At 41.2% G+C, this 6,972-nt stretch overlaps 1 long non-coding RNA gene across 1 annotated transcript; it reads left to right on the forward strand.

Annotated features, from left to right (window-relative positions):
• Positions 1-415: 415 nt before the first annotated feature.
• On the forward strand, positions 416-2,179 carry LOC147423007 (uncharacterized). The gene is made up of 2 exons (XR_015186675.1): positions 416-656; positions 740-2,179. It is a non-coding gene; the product is annotated as an uncharacterized LOC147423007 (long non-coding RNA).
• The last annotated feature ends 4,793 nt before the right edge of the window (positions 2,180-6,972 follow it).

Below are 6,972 nucleotides of genomic sequence, written 5' to 3' on the forward strand. Positions count from 1 at the left end.
ATACTATATTTTGTCAATGAGTATAACCAATATACATATAGATATTATAAATGAGAATTAATATATATAAAATGTTTTTTAATTAGCCCTTCATTGACGTGTATTCTATTTTTTTACCCTTCTCTATAGAAGGATAATTTTTGAACAAACCTTTCTCTATAGAAGGATAATTTTTGAACAAGCCCTTCTCTATAGATATTATAAATGAGCATTAATATATATAAAATGTTTTTTAATTAGCCTTCATTGACGTGTATTCTATTTTTTCACCCTTCTCTATAGAAGGATAATTTTTGAACAAGCCCTTCCAATGACAGACTCAAAAAAACTTTGGCCTTTATACTACCGACAAAATGCCTTAAGAGGACAGGTGGGCGTCAAATCCTATCACTGAATTATTCTGATTCGGAACTTGCAGGACATGAACGAAGACTTCCACGAATGCCAATATAGAGAGCCGTGTCCACATGTTGCGACTCTGCCTTTCTGCGCTCTCTGGCATATGTAGGGATTGGAGGGGAGGTCGATTTGTCTGTGAGAAGATCGTTAATGGTGCAGCTGCGATCTAGGGTTTCTGCAGGCATGACAGAAGGAAGAGCCTCCAGGCTCCACCGTCGTGCGCATGCCACCAAGTTCTTCCTTTTTCAAGTCTTCAGGTGACATCTCTGCTAATTGCCAATTTCATGGCGTCTGCCTGGTTTACTTTCGCTCTCATTTGGAGTCGCATGTCTGCAAGCAGAAACGGAGGTCCTGCTCTTGATCAAGCAGGTGGCTATGGCGGGGCATCTTGAGCCCAACAGCAGTACTGATATGGGCCCCTTGTCCAACTGGACGAATGATGCCAACACCCATCCTTGCCACTGGAGTGGGGTTACCTGCCAGTCTTCTCCAACATTTCCAACAACGCCAGCAACTTTTCTTCTTTGATGCCTCTAATAACAACTTCACAGGTGTGTTGCCGGTGGATGTTGGCGTGCTTGACAGGATGAGGCACCTGCACCTCCTGGAAAGGTTGAATTGAGAGAGCCGCGAACAAAGGGCAATGGAGGCAGGAAGGGAGCCGGTTAGCAGGTGGTGCTGAGATCAAGAGAGCTCAGGTGATGTGAAAGATGGCCTATCTCTAAAGGAATGCTGCCTGAAATGCCATTCATGGAGAGATCGTGCTCTTCGAGGCTAGACAATTTGCAATCACAGGGGGTAATGAACCAGTCAGGCGATTGCTGGCCAAGTTAAGAGATCTGAGCTTGCACGGAGAGGGAATGATGCTTGGTAAAGCAAGGCCTTGCAAGTTGTTTGAGTTCAACTGTAACATGTCAAGATTGGGTAATGCCAAAAGCCCCGGAGGTATGGTTCCCTGAAGCTGGTTGTGCCCCATGCGGATCCTGACTAGAGGGGTACACGTGGAAAGGCTGAGTGGAACCTCTCCTGACAACTGGTTGCTCATCAGAAGCAGCCACTCAAGCTTCTGCCCTGCACAAATACTTGGAGGGATGGGGCCTGTCAAGCTATTGATGCACAAATCCACTTGGCGGCACTGCAAGCTGGCTAGTGAAAAGTTATTGTTGAAGAGTTTAAGAACCTGAAGTTTGGGCAGATTGCCTATGCAAGCAGGAATGGCTCCACTCATAGAGTTGTAAAGTGAGCTCAGCAGCTCGAGGTTTCTGAGGTTACAAAGAGTATGAGGGATGACACCAGAAATGCTATTGCTGGAAAGATCTAACGATTTGAGAGCCGATATGTTGCCAAACTGCGGAGGACTGGACCTTGTAGGTTGTTATTCTGCAATGACAAGGTGTCAAGGTTGGACAGGGAGGAGAGAATAGATGATAAAGAGCTACTCAGCTTGCAAGATTGCAAGTCTAGGATCATCAGGTTTTTGAGCCATCCAAGCTCTGCTCCCCTCTAAGAGCATTGTACCCCATATAGAGATGCTGCAGCTGCCTCAAACAGCCCAATGTCATAGAATGCGGCCTGTCAGATTGTTGTCACCCACATTCAAACACTCTGCATTCACAAGATTGCCTTAGGAAGGTGGGATGGTACCTTCAAAGAAATTAGCACCCCTCTTAGTGGTCCCATACGGTTGTCTCTGCAAAGTATGACATGGGTCATGTCTATTGAACCTCTCATACAATAATTTCTCAGGGAATGCCCCAACAAGAGGGCCCTTCAATGAAAACATGGATATAGTGAAGTGGGCACCGACCATGGCACTTAAGGAGGAAAAAATTCTGCAAATGCTGGACTTGTCCATTCTATGCCATGCTGAAACACTATGTACATGGGTATCAGCTCACCCTGACCAAATTATCAAGCTGGAACAAAAGCCACCTGATCAAGATTTTGCCTCATCATCTAAATATGTGCATGAGCGGCCGCCTTCTAATAATTTTGATTCTCCCTCTTGTTCCTCGTTCTCAGCTACAGCTGCATCTCCTGCATTTCAATCATCTTCGTCATCGTCTTCTTCTGCATTCACAGTGTGCACGCGCTAGCTTGGACTTTGGTGTCGCAATTGACCTTGCGATGACTGGCCTTGCAATGTGGCGGATGATCCACACCTCCGACCAATCATGCATGAAGTCATGAAGATGCTCAAGGCATATAAATCCATTATCTTGATTAATGCAGGATGATTGTTGGGAGTCGATGAATACGTAAAGCATTTGCCCTCTGAGTGATGTTTGAACTATGATCTAGTAACCTACTTTCCGGCTGGCTGTTTGACATTCTATAAACTTTTGGCAATGGTTTATTTGTGCGAAAGTTTGCCTTGCCTTTAATAATACACAGTTTCGAATGAGAAGGTATCAGGGAAAAGCAATTTCAAATATCCCAAGCACCATGGTTCGCTACATTGGTTGAGCACTTTATTAGGTTTACTGAAGTGAATAGGAAATCGAGGATTGCATAACAGAGCACAAATAATGAATCTTTTGCAACATCTCCAACATATCATCTCTTACTGGTTGTTTTGACGTTGAAAAGAGTTGATGTGGGTGATTTACATCGAGAGTTCCAATTTTTTCCCTTTTCTCAAAGAAACATTGTCTTTAGATGCAAATTATCTCCTTGATTTATACGTTTGCATTTTACACAATCTCGTAACAGTCCAAGAATTTAAGAGCACTGTAGAAAAAAGCACCATACATGAGACATCTACTTGAGTGAGCACTCCGCTCGTGATCCCACGTTCCTCTCAAAGGAATCTACTTGGAGTGAGCACTCCTTGTAATCCCGTGTCTCTCTCCAATGACATAAATCACAGCCCTACAAAGGAAAAAGTAGAGACCTTGAATTCTCCACCTAGCTGTTGTAGAAACTACAAGAATGCTCTAATGTGCTTGCAATCATCTCAAAGCAATATAACAAAAGACTTTGAGAATCCAAGGTGCTTCTTCATTGAGGATAAATATTCAAAAATATACACTTCCTCCTCTTGAATGAATGCAGTCAGTTATTCCACTTACAAAAAAGCTACGAATCAGTCTTTAGCATCGAGAATATCTTCTATCAAAGGATGCAATAAAAACCCAACACCGGCATTGGGAGTGGTTAACTTGAATGTGCTAGTAAATGGATTTTCATGCCCTCATCAATTTGTATGCATACCAAATGAACATATGAATGAAATGATGATTTTTGGATGCAATATCTTAAAAGTTTAGTCTCTTTCCAAAACTAATTGAGCAAGCAAAAACGTCATGTTCTTAGCCTGATTAGCATACTCTCTGATTGATTCTCCTCCTCCGAGTGTGCAAAATATAATTCTAGCAAAGAAATTGTGCATGCATATGGCACAATTTTGGGAGTCTCTCTCCATTAACAACTTGTGGTCTACTCTAGAAATAGAGAAAGCTTTGGTTTTTTAACCTAGGTTGGCCTCATCCTCTTGTTGTTGCTTGAATAGACATTGACTCCTCTTTTGAGGGTTGTGTTGGACTTTTGGAAATCAACTTAGTTTAATTTCCAACCTTTGTACTCAATTCTCGTATATTTTCCTACTTACTATAGTTCTTGTAGTGGTGGCGGGACATGAGCATTATGTCATGTTTTTGTTTTGATGCTAGTAACGTATTCAAATCAAAATATGGCCGTTTCAAATTCTCAGCAAAAGGATTTGTCAAAGTTCAAGATTCTAAGTTCAAATTTATGTAGAATTTTTTGTTTCAAATATGGTTTTCACCTTCTCACAAAGGGACAAAAAGGATCCATAGCAAGCTCCATACAAGCATTTTTCCGAGCCAAAACTTCAACGTGTACATATATTTGCCTATGTCAATGAACTCAAAAAAAGAACTTAAAAAGAGAGGCATTCCACTGTGGGTAAAAGGTAAACTACTTTTCTAAAGTAGATTTTGCATGATTTGAAAGAGGCTAGTATGTGACCCGCGCGTTGCTGCTGTCATAAAATTTTAAAAGAAGAGTCGCAAAACCGTGGGTTCTCTAAGGGCTTTGTGGTTCTAAAAGCAAAGGCAAGGCCCCATGGACTAGGTGTCCCTAACATTGTGGATTAGCAACTACAGAAAGTCGACTTTAGGGCGTGATCACACGAGGCTCAGTTATAAGTAAGTTTGGCGGATAATTGAGCCTCCTGAGTGAAACAGCTCAACTCTACTATGCCAAGGCTCTTGTAAGTATACCAAAATCGTCAAAGTTGCAAAGTCCCATCGCCTGTACCTTTTTTCTTTTGCTTTTTTTAAGCTTACGCATGTTGACGACGTTTGCACCTCTTAGAGAGAGAGTGAGTTACATAGCCATGGCAACTGCAGTACATGCAGAGCAGACCTTTTGTCATGAGGCGCATCCAAGGTCAACTATTATCAGCTCGTGGTTGGAGCTCAACTGCCAGGTGGCAGTAGCGCAAGTTCAATTTTGCCTCAGTCTTTTTGGCTCAGTAATCATTGAATTTCTCAAAATAAAACATAGTAGACACAATTATCAATTATTGATAAACTATGCTTCGTATGGGATTGCTCTATGTAATGTTGCTTATGTAGTGTGTACAATGAGGTTGGGCAAACCAAGGAGTTTTTTGCATGTTGACCAGATTCCGTGTGTGTGTGTGTGTGTGTGTGTGTGTGTGTGTGTGTGTGTGTGTGTGTGTGTGTGTGTGTGTGTGAGAGAGAGAGAGAGAGAGAGAGAGAGAGAATGAATAGCAAATTACAAATTATAAGGGTTTAAATCTCTATGAGAGAAAGGATAGCAAATAACAAATTATGAACATTAGTTTAAATCTCTTTGAGAGAGAGAGAATAACAAATTATGAGCATTAGTTTAAATCTCTTTGAGAGAGAGAATAACAAATCTCTCTCTCTCTCTCTCTCTCTCTCTCTCTCTCTCTCTCACACACACACACACACACACACACACACACCCCAAAAGTGTTGCAGTAATTGCTTCAATGTGAGCACCTTGCTTGGCATGGGCGGTCCATCGCGTTTGTGATAAAGGAGCCATATTTTGGTATCCAAGTAAGCTTTTGATGGTGTGTATCATGTCAATGCCAAGGGGCTAATGCATGCTATTTCCCTATGCTCTCACTTTACACCGTTGCAAATAAGTTCGATGCAATGGGTAATGCAAAAAAAGAAAAACATGTCTCCATACTTTCATAAGAACCACTATGAAACTTGTCAACTATGTTGTTTAATAGTAAAGAAAGAAGATGTGCAAGAGAAAATGGTATTTTTAGAGGGTTGCATGCTCTTACTATATTGTCAATATCTATGAATAGCATATTGTTTTATATGATTCATACCTCAACTTAACGTTCTACTCTTTTTTAGGCATGCAATAAGTCACAACCTATGATCCTTCGTGAAACAACCCGATCCCAGATTCCCACCATCTTATTTGATTCACACATGTTATTGCAATGCCAAGAATATTTTGAACCTTCCTCACACTATATACATCTTGAGCTCAATATAGTAGCTTTGATAAGCAACAAACACAAACTTTATCAGTTTGCCACCATTTCTCCTTTGTGAATTTGTCTTTGCCACCATCCATTTGATGGATTTTACTCAATCTTTATGGCTATATGGACATGCACATCCACGCTTTGCTACAATTTAGTCCATTTTGATTATAAATTAAGCTACCGCAAACCTACTTTGCCATATGTTTTCCCTCTTATGCTTGCATCAAAATGCATTGGCCTCACTATTGGCTTGAATATGTCACCATGCCTCACATGGTCCCCTTACATATTGTCATAACTAATAGCAACATCCTTCTTATTTTTTCACATACTGACATAGTGCCATGTGAGGTATCTTTTTAGTTAGCTCCCTATCTTACCTAATCCCCTATCCCTTTTACTCAGTTCCCTTTTCTACATACATGGACTTACTATTATCTTTGAGTTATTCTCCCCTTTCTTGAGATACTACCTACTTGTAGGCACCAAACTTGGTTTTTTGCTTAAATATTGAGCTCATAGTCCTTAGTTTGTAAACAATTCGAAGTTCTTCAAAAGACGCGTCAGAGTCTAAACTCGCTTTTCATTACATGAGTTTTTTCTTTTAGAGCTTTTTATAACAACAGGGCATGATCTTTCTATCATGGTAACACATAGACACTTGCCTATCTTGCTTCCACTTCCGAGTAGGTGTCTATTTGCTTGGAAGGATATTGATCCTTCGTTCGCGTTCCTCACTCTCGTGTCCCTCTTGCGTTCAGTTTTCAAGTTGTGTTCTTGTATGTGCGTTTGCTTGCCTGCAGGTCTCGTTTGCATCGCAGGTGAGCCGGCGCGGCCCTTTTCCCGCGACGCCCCGAACGAGGTAACATAACCGGTTTCATTTTTCCTTGCGAATCAAATAGCTCCCACAATAGTTCTATATTTCAAAACCTTGAACGTACGCATTCTAATGGAAGATAAATTGTGAGTGTGTAGGAAGGACATCCTCCGCTCCTAACGTCCATCTCGTAGTTCAGCAAGGTGCAAGAAGAGCAAGCAAATATAAC

This window comes from Adiantum capillus-veneris, chromosome 26, assembly GCF_014529385.1.
Source record: "Adiantum capillus-veneris isolate H3 chromosome 26, ASM1452938v2, whole genome shotgun sequence".
NCBI lineage: Eukaryota > Viridiplantae > Streptophyta > Polypodiopsida > Polypodiales > Pteridaceae > Adiantum > Adiantum capillus-veneris.